Source organism: Schistocerca cancellata, chromosome 10 (assembly GCF_023864275.1).
Source record: "Schistocerca cancellata isolate TAMUIC-IGC-003103 chromosome 10, iqSchCanc2.1, whole genome shotgun sequence".
NCBI classification, from domain to species: domain Eukaryota; kingdom Metazoa; phylum Arthropoda; class Insecta; order Orthoptera; family Acrididae; genus Schistocerca; species Schistocerca cancellata.
Window position 1 is genome coordinate 220,695,389 of NC_064635.1, and position 18,234 is coordinate 220,713,622.

The window sequence follows — 18,234 nt, forward strand, 5'->3', positions numbered from 1 at the left end:
TTTTTTTTATTTACGTGGTTACAACGCTCAGATTCAAATTTTTTTCCGTGAGTGACCTTCCTTTCCCGAAGCCACGGTCTCACTCTGTAATTTTGAGAACACCTTATAGGTCAATGTTATCAGCTGTATTTCATTGTAGTTACCACGCTCTCATCTATCTATTTTTCTAGGTAGTAGTATCAATGCCCACCCTTCTAGAAGCTGTTCTTATTCCCAAATTTTACTAATAATCTATGTCTGTTCCATGATCGCTTTGCCGTTAGCACGCTTCAGTAGTTGTTCAGTCGTCCTGTGTTCCTCAGAAGCTTTCGTATTCTTCAAGACATTTGTGATGCTCTTAATCCCTTCTACAGTTCGTGATTCTAAGACGAGGTATGGTTCTTTGGTTCTTTCTGATTATAGATGAACGTCACAGATGGCGCTTCATCGTTCAGAAGCTCTTCAAAGTACTCGACCAAGATCTGCCTCCTTTCCACGTCACCATATACTACCTTTCTTCCCTGTTCTGTCGTTTGTTAGTAGTAAGTTCAAATGGTTCAAATGGATCTGAGCTCTATGGCAGATAACATCTGAGGTCATCCGTCCCCTGGACTTAGAACTACTTAAACCCAACCTAAGGACATCATACACATCCATGCCCGAGGCAGGACTCGAATCTGCGACCGTAGCAGTTGCGCGGTTCCGGACTGAAGCGCCTAGAACGGCTCGGTCACAGCGGCCGGCTTAGTGGTAAGTATGACGTGTTCCTCAGACTGAACCAGTCAGTAAGTAGACCTATGAGTGCCCTCATTCGTAATCCGATGCATGCAGAATTCCTTACGGGGGTAGACTGTTTCCCGTAGTAGCGTCACGAACACAGAAACGCTATGCTGTGTGGGTGTAGCTGACAGAGATGTATAGACTGTAAAAAACTGCAAATAAATTTAGTTTTGAATTGAAGAGCATGTACCGACGATATGACGGAATAAAGAATCTCTCTCCGGACAAGAATCGAACATTTATTTATTACTTTCTGACAACATTTAAATTTATTTGTACTGAAAACAAGGAATATTGTCACATTACATTTGACTGTCATATTTATTAGGATTTCTATACGTTTAAAGCTTCCTTTTTTCGTACGTTAACTGTCGGTCACTGCTATTGTGATGTTACATATTCCTGCTTTTAGTGATTTTTGTTTTTTATCCGTCTCGTGACATTTGAGACTGTAATAAGCTCTTTACTGACTACACTGCAACAATGTCGATTGGCTCAGTATCTTAATTTAAGCACTAACTTTTGCAGAAATACTATTTGTAAAATACGATATCCACTGGAAGCAACATACTTTATACAACGAGGGAAGTCCTGACACAGGGGATGTAGTGTCAGGCGGCCGAGGGCGGGCTCAACCACACATCTTACAACTCTTAAGCTAGTAGGTACAGAGCTAGTGACAGTCTACGAACGGTTTAAGGCGTCACTGCTCTCTTTTGGGGAGAATGTTGGGCAGATGTATTAATAAAGAAAAATGGTATAGAGGAATACACGGAACTCATAAAATTGATTGAAGATGCAAAGAAGCACGTAAAAAAACCTGTACCAAGAAAATGAAACTGGAAAATGAACAAAGAGATATTGTTAAAAAATTATACTAGAGGAAATAAGTACATCTGAGCATCTAAATAAAGATGTAAATGAAACAAAAAACGAAATAGTTGGAAAAAGAAACAAAAGGAAATATTGAAATTTCCTTTCTAGTGGGCCCGCAGTTTGCATGAGGATGAAGAACATTTTGTTTTAAGTACAGTTTTTTGCTGCAACATTTATTTTTTTTACCTGTAGTGGTACAAGTTGCATGACGAACTCGTGTAGCAGTATACTCGTACTTAAAATGAAATGTTAAAAGTTATTTAGGAAAACAGAGGAAAAATGAAACTGGAAACCACGACTTAAAATGAAGCATACTTCATCTGTGCAATCTGTAGGCTTCGCTATGATTACTTTCCTGTATCCATTCATAGTGAAAGATTTTGGCTTTTGCACTGGGTCACTTTGGAAACACAGTTTAAGACATTTTACGGAGAGAAAAACGTTAAGAATTAAGGGGCAAAGAACTACACATAAATTAAATTCCAAATTGCAAGTCGTGTTTGGCCAATATATTGAAATAAAAATTTTCTCCCCGGCCGGGAATCGAACCCGGGTCTCCCGCGTGACAGGCGGGGATACTAACCACTATACTACCGAGGACTGCGAAACTGGATGTCTCATAAATACACTTAAATCATATAACTGTGCATTTCGTTCTTATAGACATTCAGGAGAAATGGGCGATTACAAACAGTAAGTATACTGCACAAAATGCCGCAATAGAGAGGAGTAATGCATGGGAAACATGTTTTGTAGCAAGTATCCGTCACTGTCGATTGTTAGCTTTCTGATCTGAGAAGGAATTGTGGGTAGCACTTGCGATGCACCACACTCTAACACACACGCACAAACTAAATATCATTCATGTTTCATCATTTTGAAAATAAAAATGTTCCAAGTAAAGTTATCATTCTACAGTTTAGTTATGTGCTAAAGCTGGTTATAATGTGGGGCAGGGGGAGAAGGGCCACAGATGGTGGGAGGGAGGGGTTATGAAGGCGGAGATACCAGTTAATCTCTGACTGCACTCACGGATAATGGTCTAAGAAAGGTTGTGAACCACTGTTTTAGACCTTTATAGTTACAGGCTACGTTATTTGATGTGATATATTGCAGACTTGTCACAGTAATGCCAAGAGTAAAGTGTGGATTTACTGACTAAATTAAAGCTGAGTTTCCACATCTGAAATGGAAACAGCAAAGCGAGAAATTATCCTGCAAGTTTATTTTTATGGACAACACAAACAATAAAAAACGTTGCTCGATTAGTAATGCAAGGTATTTTGATGTTTTTAGTGTTAGTTTTGGCAAGAAGGTACGATAATCGTCATAGTCGTAGCATAAACCAAGTTTTCTAAGACAAAACTGTTATATAAATGTAGTATTAACGAAGGTTTGCACAAAACGTCCTAGTTCGTGGGAAATCTGGTCACCCAAGACTGCTACTATATTTACCGTGTGAAGCACAAGCTATTTTACTCATGTGTATAAGTTCTTATGAGAACGTAAAATTTTGGTAGCATGCTTTTCCGAACGTACCGAGAATAACACCAGTTTTTCCCTACTACAGGGTCCAGAGTGGACTTAACGAACACTGATACGAAGTTATTCAAGAAGCTGCCATCTAAAATGAAGCAAGAAACTAGAAATCCTTGCCAGTCGCAAAGAACACATATCACACCAAGTTAGCCACTCCTAAAAATTACCCTTTATCAAGATTCACAGATTGAAAATTCCTGTTAGCTATATCATGAGCAGAAGCGTTCATTATGAATATGCATCACAAATACTATACGCGAAATATACCGTCTCTAAGCGGGGATTCTGGGAATGATTGTAAGTGGTTCTGCATTGTACTCAACTGTTCCCTGCATCACGGAACATAATACAGTAGGAAATAATGAAAACGATTGTCACAGAAAAGAAAGAATTGATAGGGAGGGTGGATAAAGATGCAATTGAGAAATAGCATGTATTAGTTACCATTTAAATGTTAGAGCTATCGAAGCAGAAAGAAGTAAAGATGAGGAAGAAAATAGTGTTCTAGAATTATAGGCACTGTAAACTGAAAGAATTAAGGGAAAGAAACATACATAGATCAGAATTTTTTTCTTTTTTTTTTCATGGCTGCGCTTTAGTAACGGTGCACGAGGAAACTTCATAGGATTGGGAAACAAGAGCCAACCACTTGCAGAATTAAAGGTTTAACTCTTTACTATAGTTTCGACAAAAATAAATTTGAGTTCTTCACAAGTATGATGGACCTATTGAACAAATTATTACAAAATAGTTACAAATGACAACCAAAGAAGGAACCAAATTTGAAAAACAATAATCACATAAATTTGTATAAGAGCTAGTAAAATCACATACTGACATACGGATGTCAAAGCCATAAGGCTCTTATCTAGTACAATGTCCATGTCACCCACAAATATCAACAGTTAAAATAGATAAATGGAAGTAGTAGATCCAATACTGTAGGGATTTGACTTAAAACGCTCCAGACTGTAGCGCCTAGAACCGCTCGGCCACCGGGGCCGGCGCTTATGAACACCCCACGTCTTCTACACCCTACTTCGTCACCAACACTGGCAGTGTTTTAAACTTTTCATATCATCCTATGATCCTCTTGGCATATGGCGGAACTCGAACACTTGTGAACTTAGCTTAACTGTAATCGGCGACCGTACTTCATGAAACCACGAAACTCGTTACTCTTTCTCCCGAATGGACGCCATTGTGACAGCAACAGTCCTACATCAAGCTACTAATAACGAGAGAGAGAGAGAGAGAGAGAGAGAGAGTGTGTGTTTGTGTGAGAGAGAGAGGGGGGGTGGACGGGGGGGGGGGGGGGGGGGGAAGAATCTAGTGCTGTCAGAGCACATTCAGAACTGTATCCATAGAGACTTTATGATTATGGTACGGTTTCCGAAAAAAAACCATAGTTGCTTAGAAATAATTTTCTGTGATCACGGAATGCCTTTATAGTCACTCTGCACAAAATAAAAAATGTGTGTGAAATCTTATGGGCCTTAACTGCTAAGGTCATCAGTCCCTAAGCTTACACACTACTTTACCTAAATTATCCTAAGGACAAACACACACACCCACGCCCGAGGGAGGACTCGACACTCCGCCGGGACCAGCCGCACAGTCCATGACTGCAGCGCCTGAGACCGCTCGGCTAATCCCGCGCGGCTGCACAAAATAACTCGACTGCTCACCGTGCTAAATCATGTTAGAACCTTTAACGATGTTGACAAAAAGTAGAAAAAAAAGTTACTTAGTGTTTGTTTAAATTTGGCTTCTGAAGAGGAACTCGTACAGCTATAGCCATACAAATAGGTATTGTTTATCATAAAATAATATTTGACACTGCCGACAGGATTTCTCAGAATTTATTTTCCGCATGACGCGTTTCAGGAGATAACTGCCATTACCGGGTAAGTCTTCCGGGATCTGTGATAGTTCCGTGCGTAGTGTTTGGGGTGCGTTGTTCCGCCGGAGACGACAGCAAAAAGTTCCGAAGTCACAGAAGGTCACACAACGCAAACACCAAGATCAGAAATGTCACGGGATGTGGAAAACTCATTTGATAATGGGAATCATTTCCCTAACTCCGCGGCGCGGAAAATAAACGAAGAAAAATCGCGACTGGCAGCAGGAAACGTTATTTTATAACAAACAAGAACATGGTTTCTACTCTCGCTGTCTTTCTACAAGTTTCATAATGGATAACACCACTTAATGCATATTCTTAAATGAGCACACGTAACGTAAATGCATAAACAGAATTTACATCTACCAACTCACTTATGTTACCTGTTTCGTACACGTATGTGTACACACACACACACACACACACACACACACACACACACACACACAGAAGTCCGCGCGCTTTTTATCCAATCTTTATCAGCGTCAATTTAGAGTTTACAGAAAACCTACCACCACAGATGTCAGTATTGACAACTCATCTTGCCACCCCCGCCGACAAAAAATGGCATATTTCAGAACGATGCTACGCTGAATTAAAAAAGTACCAATGAGTGACACAGACCAACAAAACGAAATCAATATAATTAAAACAGATGCTCATAATAATGGATATAAACCCACAATAATAGAAAAACTCCACAACAAAATGTAGACAAAAATCTCAGATCCACTTCACAGCAGTCACTTCAAGCCGAATGAGTGTGCCACAGAAGCCAAACCTAAATATGCTACTCTCCCATACATAGGCCCACTTTCATACCAAACACCAAACTTATTTAAAAAGAAGAAAAATATCACAATCAGCTTTTCCACAAATAATAAATTACAACAAAAAGTAATCCATGATGTAAATACCTGCAAGAGTCCCTACCGTAAACCAGGAATATACAAACTCGAATGCGATACATGCCCAAAATTCTACATTGGACAGACAGGCAAAAGTTTTGAAATTAGATACAAGAACATAATGATGCTTTAAGACTTGGTAACTTGAACAAATCAGCATTTGCAGCCCATATTGCTGAAGAAAACCATTCAGTGGAAAACATTGAGGACAAAAATTTTACATCCAGCAGAAAAAGGAGCCACTATGAATACATTAGAAGAATTAGAAATACACACACACAAAATCAGCACCCCAGACTATATCGTTAACGAACAAAAAGAGTTAGCTAACACCCCTTTCCTGAATAATTTCCAAAAATTAGTACACCTATCTGCAGATCAAGTAGCAAATTTATATGTTACTATAATTCTCATTAAGCTAAATGTAATTAAAAAATATACTATTTTACGTATACAGTAATATATATATATATAACTTTGTCATTAATTTAACAATATCAACTCAAAAATTCAATGTCTATGTACAAGTGTAAAAGGCATTACAGTTGCGTAAATGAATAACTGGTCCTTTCCAAACATAGGACATCATCGTCAAATGTTACGATATATCATAGCATCTGTGACACTCATATGTTTGTAAGCTCTTTGTATGTATCAGACATGTGGTGCGTGGTAGAAATCTTCTCAGTGACGAATGTAAAGTGTTCAGTGAGAACAATGTACGTGTGCAACAATAAGAATGCAGTGGGAATGTATTCACATCTGTTGGTCGAATGTTATGAAAACAAACACTCCAAACCGACGTTTCACGTAAGTCACATGCAACGAAAATCTGTAACGCAACCATCTGTATGTAGCGTGTTTATAATTACGTATTATTTATATTTTAGGACAATTAATCTGTAAAAAACACACCACATGTCATAAAGAAAGCGTGTAATTCGTCTGAGGATGAATCACAACGATTTAAAGCTGGTAACCTTTGAAGGGTACCTTTGAATAAAGGAACTGAAAGTAAATTTGTGGCTGGTTACTGTCCTAACACTATCAACATTTATCAGCGTCGACTGGAACAGTATAACGCTGGTGTGTCGCATACAAAAGTGACGACAACTTCAACTGACACTGAACGTCGCAGGCGGCATACGCCGTCACCTTGCTTCAGCTCGACAACAAGTGCGGGAACCTCAAATAGATGGATTTCCTTTAGTCAGAAATTTTTGATAAATATGGATTCAGAAAGCTCTAGAAATTTTCGTTTTTATGAGTGCTTCGAACAAATTAGAAAAGCAAATACTAGTTTTTAAAAATCTACAACTACCTCTGAGTGCATAGGACCAGGACGAACGAATCCGCAATAGTGAACCAGGTACGTAGGTTGGAACTTAAACAGTGGCATCGCTGCTGTGGAGACACTGTGCAATGGAATCTACTGTTGTCGCTGACAGCACACGTTGTTGACATACCTGCCTTACCTCCGAGCAAATCGACTCGCCAGTCCCACGTCACCGGCGTGCGCACGAATAAGCGAACACAGCCACGAGTGAGCGAGCAGTCTGACGTAACGGTGTCACTATGTTTTCGAAACGGGAGCAACGGAGTTGGATCAAGATTGAGTGTGCCAGAGGTCGTACAGCACGACTGTGTCGTCGAGGTCTTCAAGGGGCGTGCGGGGAATCGGCATTGCCGTACAGAACAGTGGCACGTGTAGTGTCCCTTTTGAAATATTCAAGCCGATATATTTGGTTCAAATGGCCTCTGAGCACTATGGCACTTAACTTTGGAGGTCATCAGTCCCCTAGAACTTAGAACTACTTAAACCCAACTAACCTAAGGACAACACACACGTCCATGCCCGAGGCAGGATTCGAACCTGCGATCGTAGCGGTCGCGCGGTTCCAGACTGTAGCGCCTAGAACCGCTCGGCCACTCCGGCCGGCGATATATTTGAAGTAAATAATAATAGGACTGTGAATAATATTATATGGGCATAAACGACAAATTAATTACGAAAATGTATTAAATTAACTTCAAAGAAAGACTATAACGATTGCAATGTAATAAAAAGACATTATTTATGGTAGCTTTTGTTCTATTTGTTCTCGTACGTAGCGAATAATTCAAGTGTGTATTCTGTACTAGTGGAAATATATTTACAAAAAGTGAGTGCATTGTGTTACGTAAGTAGTGGATGAGGTGCAGTGCCCAAGACGCCATGTTAACCAATCAGGAGAAGGCAGAGTGTGTCCTGTGGTACCATGAGACACGATCACCAACCACAGTGCAGAGACACTTCCAGACAACATTTGGAAGGAATCCACCTGATGTCAAGAGCATTAAAGCCTGGTACGAGAGATCCAAGAACACAGGATCGGTTGCTGACCTTCCGAGGTCTGGTCGACCAAGAACCTCAGCAGACAGGGTGGAAGCTGTAAGGCAGTCTTCTCTGCTAAGTCCGAAGAAATCGGTGCGCAGGGCTTCACGTGAATTACAGGTACCAAAAAGCTCTCTCCATGACATTTTACACAAACGTATATTGTTTCGGGCATACAAAATGCAAATCGTTGAGGCGTTGTTGCCCACTGACAGTACACGTCCATATGACTTTGCGGTCGAAATGCTATCACGTATTGAGGACGATGACGGTTATCTCAGAAGAATTGCCTTTTCCGACGAAGAGACCTTTTTTGTCAGTGGAGTAGTGAATCGCCATAATGTGCGCATTTGGGGTTCACAACCCCATGGCGAGGTCATGGAGTGCACCAGAGGCAGTCCGAAGGTGAATGTTTGGTGCGCGCTATTGAATTATCGGGCCATTCTTCTTCGCTGAGGCTACCATCACATTGCACATGTTGCAACTGTATGCTGTTCCTCAGCTGCTTCAATATCACCCCGATGTCTTGTTTCAGCAAGACGGTGCACCGCCTCATTGGGGTTTGGACGTCCGTGCCTATCTCGATATGGGCGATGGATTGGTCGTGACGGGCCAACGGTTTGGCCTCCACGCTCTCCTGACATAGCCCCACTAGACTTCTTTTTATGGGGTTATGTCAAGGACGAGGTCTACCGAACACGTGTACCAGATCTTGAAACCCTGCGACAACTGATAACCACAGCCGTTGAATCGATCCCTGCCGTGATGTTGGCTAATGTGTGGACGGAAACTGAATATCGCCTAGATGTGCTACGTGCTACCAAGGGTGCTCATGTGGAAGTTTACTGATGTGTGAAAAAACTTTGATAGTTTGTAAACAATTAGACACCAGTTTCATATTTGTATCTTACTTCTAGCCTGAGTTATCAATTTATGTAATCAGGGAAAGACTTTTCGGACACCCTGTACAGTTTGAAAACTGATTATGCAACCTGTAGCTCGATATATGCGAGCAACCCGTAGTGGCTCGCGTTCCACGCATTTTACTTTAAAATTGTGACTAAAGCTTTTTCGCTTGATATTTATTTCAAGCGTGACGTGTAAGTACTGCTTCTTTTTGTACTGTTAATCAGTTTTCGGTTCTCAAACTGTATTTCTATGCTTTTACATAAACATAATGTTACCATGTCTGTTGCTGTCGTATATAACTTTGTCTGTGAGTTCATGGACTACATACTGTTCATTCTAACATTCAGCTGTCTATATTTAAATGCGAAGTAGCTTACTTATACTTACGGCTACCAGATGGCACTCTTGGTGTAATGTTCACCTGCCCGCCGCACTTGCTAAATGCGGGCGCCTCAGTCTGTTGCTACCTGTGGCTTTATAGGTATGTGCAGCCCATAGTGGCTCGCCTTTCATATATTCATTTTAAAATTTTTGTGACTAAAGCCCTCCCGGCTTGTTATTTATTTTGTATGTGACATGTAAGTACTGTCTCTTTCTTGTATTATTAGTCAGTACTTACACTTTTGTATAAAAAATTTGTCTTTTCCCATATATTTGTAATTATGTTACAGGCCACTTTAAACATTTAAACTCTCATGAAGACACTCTTAGAAGTGTTGAAACCTGGTCAAAAAGACTAAAACTTGTGACCACTGGCTTATTTAGTTAAAATCTAAAATAAAAGCTGCTTCTTTCAAATCGTGTGGAATTGTGGGGCGTGTTGTTCTGGACACACAGAAGTCAGTCCCAGCTAAGTGGTACACTGAGCAGTGCATGCCCAAAGTCATCCAGTCATTGAAGAACTGCGGCCGAAGTCAAGAATGGACCCTCGGGGGTTCTTCCATCACGACAACGCTCCAGCTCACCGCGCTAAAGCAGGCACCGAATATTTGCCGGGCACAGGACTGGGACATTTTGAGCACCCTCCTTACAGTCCCGGCCTTGCTCCTTGTGACTCTGCACTGTTCCCGCGTGTGAAAATGAAGCTGAAAAGAGTGCAGTTTTCAAGTGATGAGGTCCTCCTGAGGACTTGGGACAACGAGTATGCCTTATTCCCTACAGAAACCTGGGAGAAATGGTTTAGGGACTGGTTTCTGAGCAGAGACAGGTGTATTCAAAGAGGCTGAAATTACTTCGAAAAAAATTAAATAAATGAAGCCGTATTGCAAAACTTCCCTAGTACTGGTTGTATTTTGCATATAATTAACGTATGTCATACTTGTTTGTACACATGTTTCATCTGTATCTGTAGTGAATTTCACCCTACCGTACTACCTGAATCCTGAGGAGAATTGTAAGTCTGTCTGGGTAAGAAATATGAAAGAGGTAATAGTTCAGCTTTTTAGGTTGAAAATGGAAGAAACAGGTTTTAGATTTGTAATGGGCTAGGTAGGCCATACCAGTTCTACACATTCGCTCACAATTAGGATTTAGGCAGAGATGTCCAGCCAACTAGATTCAAGACAAGCCTGTCCAGCTTTTGTTGGGCTCTTGAACGATGAAGCAAAGAACGCGCTACTGAGGTCCGTTCCAATCTAATAACATAAGCGCGAAAAACAAGTATAAGGAGGAAAAAGCGGATATACCGTATGGATATACAGGCATGTAAGTTGGATGATAATATATTCTTTGATCAGTCTCAGAATTTCTCGAAATTCGTGGGACAAAAAAAATTAAAGGTGAAACTGCCTTTAAAAAGCTTTTGGCTATCAAAACTGGACATCTTATTCCAAACCACATGATAATGAGCAATTTTATTCGCAATGATTGAAACTGACAGAATACCAACGCCGGAAGCGTGTTCTCTTTCATAAACGCACAATGGACAAAGGAACGGAATAAACTGCAAACCGAAACAATCAGAAAGATGATGTTGTTGCTGTGTAATTTAAAAGTATCCTGTCAACAGTTCCATGAAATGATTTCCAAGAAAAATAACGTTCTTGATAAAGTGGGTTCAAATGAGAAATTTTAATACTTAACGACACATTGTTACTTCCTTAAAGCCGGCCGCGGTGGTCTAGCGGTTCTGGCGCTGCAGTCCGGAACCGCGGGACTGCTACGGTCGCAGGTTCGAATCCTGCCTCGGGCATGGGTGTGTGTGATGTCCTTAGGTTAGTTAGGTTTAAGTAGTTCTAAGTTCTAGGGGACTGATGACCACAGAAGTTAAGTCCCATAGTGCTCAGAGCCATTTGAACCATTTGAACTTCTTTAAAAATCCAAGTGAAATGACTAACGTTATTGAATATCTTTTAGGTTTCCGCACCAGAAAAAACAGCTAATTGTTTATTTTGTTTAATGAAGAACATACAGTTTACTTTGACTTAAGATGGCCTTAGGATGAAAACTGCACAATTAACAACATCGAACATTTAGTTGCTATGATAATTGCCAGATTATAAGACTGTTTTCTGATCGTTTTTTAGGTGAGGCACTTTTAAGGTTGATCTCACAAGGACTGACTATAACTGATTATTAAAAAACGATTGAAAATAAAAATCCTATTTAAAACAGGTAGTTCGGTTTTTAGGGCAAAATTTATGGCTAAATATAACGCTGGCTTTTCTATTTTTGATCTGGCAAAAAAAAAAAAGCTCATTGTGTTAATGAATCAATTCTCCAAGGTTCATCACTACATCATGCCTTTCTCCTGCTAAAGAGCCACACGTTTGATTTACCTCCAGTTCTTCATCTCCTCTTAAGTACATTTGTAAAAACTTCGCATTTTCATTTGACAGGCGGAGAAGGGAGCTCAATCAGTGTGTATTTCTCTTCTCCAAAACTTTTCGGTATACAGGAGAAAAATAGACTGCAGATGGAAATCGATGTCCGAAACCACCATTTCGAAGGCAACAGAGCTTTGCATTCATAGGAAACAGGGCTGTCCTACGCAGCAGCCATCTCCATCTTCTCTACTGGCGATCGTGGCAATCAGTCGCGGTTATCAAACAACAAACAACATTGCGAGGCGTTCAGTCTCTGGTCCAGCAGTGTACAAAGTAACGTTTGTTGCCCGAGTGGTTGCCTAGTGGCAGGCGCCGGGGCCTATGGTTTTGACGCTCTGTAGCGCCGCTAGATAACGTTTCTGGACACGGCGCCTATGCCCCATTTGTCCCTCAAGACACTGTCCACAATCCCACTAAGTTTGTTGCAACACTTCTGGGACACCCAGCATATACCGCAGTTGGATGCAGATCTTCTGGTGACTTTTGCGAGGGTAGAATCCCAGAACGCCTTGCCGCCAAGGAACCTTGCTTTCCTCAGATGAGCGACGTCCCATTCTGCACTTATGAGCGACTACCATGTGGCTCATGGCAGGTATCGGAAGGTTCGAGGAAGATAGGAGTTAGTGGCATCCTGAGGCTAAAAAATATCGTAACCAGGCTGCATCTCGTATTTTATATACTGATATTGCAGGGTTATTGGGAACCACAAGCAGGCAAAATCTTTAGCAGAATCATTAGGTGTAAATCGTAAAACTGAAGTGAGAAGGGTTGCATATTTTATGGTTAAGTTTACTGTAGTGGATTTTTTGGGTTGTGGTAGGTACGCATTAGCTGTCTACGAATTACTGTTAACGCTTACTAGCGCTTTTGTGCCAGTACTGTGGTGGTTCTCTTATATGAGATTGTTTGCAGTTGTGGTGTAAGTGTTTTCACTTTTCAGAGTACCGAAAATTATTAAAGATTTTGTTACAGCCTGATGCACCTAGAGTGAGACTCTAGGAAGTCAACGGCCTGAGTAGACATTGATGGAGCCTGGTAGGACGCTAAAAGCATGAGGTTTTTTACGGTTCTTGGCTCATAGAAATGGCACGTTAGGAGTTGGAAGCAATTGGCGACGAGCCCATCCCTCAGTAAATCTTGCCGGACAGGCCCACAGCTGTACACGGCAGACAGGGCAGCCCCTCATCGAGACAAGTCTCCAGCAAAACAATGCGGTGATACCTGCTGCAGTGCCAGCAGAAGGCCTGAGCTGGGGCAATGGTCTGAAGGAACGTGTCTACACTCTGGAGTCGAAACCGGGCAGTGTGTACAGAGCCACGTGCAATAAAATTTCACCTGCTTTAGTGTTCACTGATAATGTGAAGAGGCCAGTGAACCACTTCCCCGACTGCCTCAGTTGTTCAAGAAATTCCAGCGTCTGAGAAACATTTGGACATAGAATCATTATTACACCCCATAGCTAGGACTAACAAGCTGAAAGGCACAGGCAATTTAGATAAAGATCTTTGAGATTGTATCTGTTCACTTGTTGGTGTGGGAAGCAACACGACTTCGGAGAAAATCATCTTCCCCCTCCACAAAAACTTAAAAAAACAGTAATTAGCGGTTTTTTTTCCAGAGATGCAGGTTTCTTAACTCTTTTCCTGGTTCGACATGAGTTTGTGCTGTCATGTGGAAGGGGAGATTTAGCACCTCTAGAGCCCTGTGATTGGCTCAAGATGGCGTGAAGGCGGTGTCGTTCGTGCACTTTGTGGGAAAACGGATTATTTTTTTGAAGAGGCGGTGGGAAGCACTCGCGTGCTGGACTTCGTTTTGGTAGGAGACTTCTGGTCGATGCTCTGGCATGTGTGGTCGGTGTTTGGGACCTGTCCTGAGACTGAGTAGTTTAGACTGGGGAGCCTGTGGTGAAGTTCTTACTGTACTGACAGTGTGACTTCAAACGTCTCGGACTACTACTTTGCCGAGCGCACACTTATTCGTTTTTGGTTTCCCAGTCTTGACACTTATATGCACTCTGTCATATAAGTGAGCCAAATTGGTCCTCGATATGACCAGCATGCGGGTGTGTCACACACTGGAATGTACCGTGATTTCAGGGCTCTGGTGGTAAATTGTGATCCGTCTGTGTGAACGCTAGACCGTGAGATTTTTGCAGTTCTTTCGTGGCCGCGATCTGTTCACAGGTGCCGTCTCTACGTCTCACCTCCACGGCAGCCATCCCGGCAGCTGCAAGTGTAAGTAGGCTGTTTATGTTTTTTATTGGCAACGTTACATAGCACTCTGTATGAAAATCACTGGCTGTGCTGTGTGCAGTATGTGGCTAGTTTGCATTGTTGTCTGCCATTGTTGTCATGAACTGCTATAGCTGGATGCGAACAGCGCGTAGCGCTGGGCAGTTGGAGGGGAGCCGCCAGCAGTGGTGGATGTGAGGACAGAGATGGCGGAGTTTGAAATTTGTAAAAATTGATGTCATGAGCTGCTGTATATATTATGACTATTGATGACTATTAAGGTAAATACAGTGTTTGTTCTCTATTAATATCTTTCATTTGCTAACTATCCCTATCAGTAGTTAGTGCCTTCAGTAGTTTGAATCTTTTATTTAGCTGGCAGTAGTGGCACTCGCTGTATTGCAGTAGTTCGAGCAGCGAAGATTTTTGTGAGGTAAGTGATTTGTGAAAGGTATAGTTTAATGTTTGTCAGGGCCATTCTTTTGCAGGGATTTTTGATAGTCAGATTGCGTTGCGCTAAAATTATTGTGTGCCAGGTTAAGCACAGTCATGCACAATTGTTCTAAGTGGACGTTTCATATGTATAAATTCCTCTAAGGGGACGTTTCATATGTCGACCCTTAGCCTAGGATACCTCACTGGAATCTTCTGATTTTTTTCTTGTAGTTTGTGTATTTAGTGCAGCTTTTGTTTATTGCTAGCGCGTAATTGTAGAGAGAATCTCCTTTGTAGTTGCAGTCTTTCATTGTTGTAATGTAAAACAGTTGTGGCATGCATGTAGATTTGTACCAAGTATTTCGCAGCTGCAATTAACTAGATATTATTTTCAGTGCTATGTTAATGTGTTCTCTTATTTTTGCTATTCAAATTGTGCTTTTCTGTGTTATCGTGTGAAATATTGTGACAATAATGGCGTGTGAAAAACGTAACACTCGGCTCCAAAGTAAACTAAGAAATGACAGTGAAGACGAAAGCAGTGTGTTGGCCCCACCATGTAATGAGTTAACTAATGTTCAAAGTAGTAATTTGGTAACTGTGCACAGGGAAATGGAGCGGGCGTCAAACAATGGCGTAGGCAGTGAAACAGGTAGTGAACAGGGAAGCATTATCGATCGATCGGTCGGCAACAGCTCGCCTCAGGAATCCGAAATGATAGGACACAATATTGCAAATACTGTAGATTCAGGTTTTGCGTCCTCACCGTTTTCTCAAATAAGTCAAGATACATTTTCTGCTTGTCAAAATGTGAATGTTGCTGGTGCAAATGCACTGCCGAAAAGCGTAGAGGAACAGATTCCAGACACTAATGCATTGTTATTACAATTAATGCAACAAATGGGACAAAATCTTCTAAAGTTAGACACAATGGAACAAAATCTTCAGAAGCTAGACACAATGGAACAAAATCAGAGACTAACACAGCAAAAGCTTCAGAAGTTAGACACCACACTTGAACAAACACGTGAAGATTTAACTACTGAGTTACATAAAATAGAATCGAAATGTCAGAAAGTCTGTAATGACGTAAAAACACAAATTTGTGAGCATTTCCAACCTATTTTTTCGCGGCATGAAAATGCATTACAGAATCACGAAGCAGCCATAAAAGAGCTGCAAACCATTGTTCATGAAAATCATGAGACCTTGTGGGCTAAAATTGACTCAGTTGCATCTACCGATTCGGTTACGCAACTGGCAAAAACTCAGGACAACTTAAAGAACACAGTAGATTCGATTTCAACACAAATGGACACTCTGAAACTTGGTTCAGAAAAACACACTGAGGAAATGTCTTCACTATCGGAGAAAGTAGCTGAACTTTCGGATCAGGTCACTAACTTATCTACAAAGGTAGATGATGATCTGAATGACACAAGACCCATAGCCTTCACTGACACAGAAGAGTATGAACAAATTAGAAAATTCAAACAAAACCAAAATCAAATCAATACACAGTACAAAAGAGAAATCCGGGAAGTACAAGATCAGTTGACGCAGGTGATACAAGAATTACGTATTTCAGAGGACACTCGCGCCCCAATAAGGGAAGAGGGACATAGAAATACGGAACAGCCACAAAATAATAACACAGGGCATTTCGGTAATTATGAAAGCAATTGGCAAGGTACACCGAATTTTGAGATGGAACAGCCGACACGACGTAACAATGACCGATATGCTACTCGCCGACACGATGATTTTGACTATAAGCTGTTCATTACTACACGTAAATTCAAAACATTTAAGAATTCTGGCAACGACATTCATCCACAAGCGTGGCTCCATCAATTCTCTCATTGTTTTCCTCCCAACTGGTCATTGGAGCACAGATTAGAATTTATGTGTGGCTACTTGGAGAATGAACCAGCTGTAAGAATGCGATCGGTCATTCACGATTGCCACAGTGAAGGAGAATTTTACCATGCCTTCCTCTCAGCATATTGGTCTCAAGCCACACAAGACCGCGTAAAACATAGCATCATAATGATGAAACACTTCGAGCAATCTGAATTTTCCAGTCTTGTGAAATATTTTGAAGACATGTTGCACAAGAATCAATACCTGTCAAACCCATACAGCCCCTCAGAACTCATCCGCATTTGCTTAATCAAACTGCCCGAACATTTGAGACATATTATTTTAGCAGGACGTTGCAAAGACGACATTGAAGCTTTTCAGGGACTGTTACAAGAACTGGAAATTGACACAGACAGTCGCCGGATGCGAAAACAGGAAAACAATCATTACAGGTCACATCCGTCTCAATTCCGTGACGACAGAAACAATAAATGGCCACGACAAACCTATTCTTACAACGTAAATCGTGACCAAAACAGACACCACCCATATGATAACCACTGGCAGAGTAATAGTTACAGGGAAAGATCACCTTTCCGCGGTAATGACTATCACAGAGACAGTCAGAGAAACAGACAATATGGGAACCAAAATAACTATTATCAAGGAAGACAGAATAACTTTAGACGCAACGGTCCAGCGCGTAGTTACGATTCAAGGAGAAATTCTCCACCATGTGACCGACAAGAAAGAAACTATGGAAACTACCGACATGACGACAGACGATATGATCGTAACGACAGACCTGAATTGCATCAGAACTGGCGAGATTTAAACAGAGCAGAGCACTCTGGTCACGATGAATTTGTAGAAGTTAGGTCTCCAAATCCCAATAACGACGCGCGCCAACAAAGAGACAATAGGCGATGACTCACACCACTGGCAGCCACAAGACGTACTTATGAAACTGATGACGCAGCTGCCGTAGCTAGTAATTACGTAAAAATGGAAGACATTAGGGACATCTTACTCCAGGAACACGACGTAAAACATAACAACATTGCATATCCTGTGATTCACATTACTGTAAATGACGTAAAATTTACGGCAGTACTTGACTCTGGCAGTCCCATTTCAGTAATTAGTGAAACAGCTTTTAGCAAATGCAACAAATCGAACGATTGCCCCACACTTCCGTTACGTAAGATTAAATTACAAGGTGCAATCTTTGGAAAAAGTGTAGATGTACGCCAACAAACCAACTTAGAATTCTTTTGTCAAAGCCACAGCTTCTCTATGAACTTCCTTATTGTTCCATTATTGTCGACGGAAATTATACTGGGAGTAGACTTTTTGAATGAATACAAAGCAATCTTAAGCTTTCACGATGCTGAAATAAGTTTAGAGAAAGAAGGTAAGTCAATAGCTTTGAAATTTGAAGACTGGCTCTCAAACCATGATGAGGAAATTAATCGGCTTTACGTTCTGTTAGAAAACAGTTCGGAATTTTCTACGGAACTAGACACCAACAATCACTCTGCAAGTACTGACAGGGATGACATCGACGGCATATTTGAAATTAATGAGTTAATTCAGAATAAAATTCAGACAA

The 18,234-nt window shown here is 41.1% G+C and overlaps 1 non-coding gene across 1 annotated transcript; it reads right to left on the minus strand.

Annotated features, from left to right (window-relative positions):
- Positions 1–2,163: 2,163 nt before the first annotated feature.
- Trnad-guc (transfer RNA aspartic acid (anticodon GUC)) lies at positions 2,164–2,235 on the minus strand. Its single transcript has one exon. It is a non-coding gene; the product is annotated as a tRNA-Asp (tRNA).
- Positions 2,236–18,234: the final 15,999 nt, after the last annotated feature.